Below are 476 nucleotides of genomic sequence, written 5' to 3'. Positions count from 1 at the left end.
GGTCAGTACCTAATCCTAAAAATCTATCTCGAAATCATGAGAGCACTATAACTAAGATAACTATTTCTATGTATGCGAATAAATCTGAGATATAACCTCATACACATATTATCCCCCTAGATAAGATCAGTTCTATCAAACATAATCTCGCAGTTTTCTCCAAGAATTAACAGACATGGTACATCCTTAAGTAACACGGGCGGGCGCCAGCAATTATCCAGTTCGGCGCTCTTACACAGACTGTCTAGACCAGGGTTGTCGGCGAGCTATGTACATTTATACGAACACCTTATCCGGTCCAAATAACATTACTTGTGCGAGAGATAGAAGGGTCCACTCGTAAATTATTGAAGATATAAAACAGAATCTTATGCCTGAAAGAGAAAAAAGTTAGTTAATATTACAAATTAGAGTGATATTCGTAAAAAAAAACAAAGAAATGTCGGTCAAATAATTTACAACGATTTACAATAATA

This window comes from Penaeus monodon, chromosome 30 (genome assembly GCF_015228065.2).
Source record: "Penaeus monodon isolate SGIC_2016 chromosome 30, NSTDA_Pmon_1, whole genome shotgun sequence".
NCBI lineage: Eukaryota > Metazoa > Arthropoda > Malacostraca > Decapoda > Penaeidae > Penaeus > Penaeus monodon.
The sequence above is the reverse complement of the archived record's forward strand: the minus strand, read 5'-3'. Positions refer to the sequence as shown.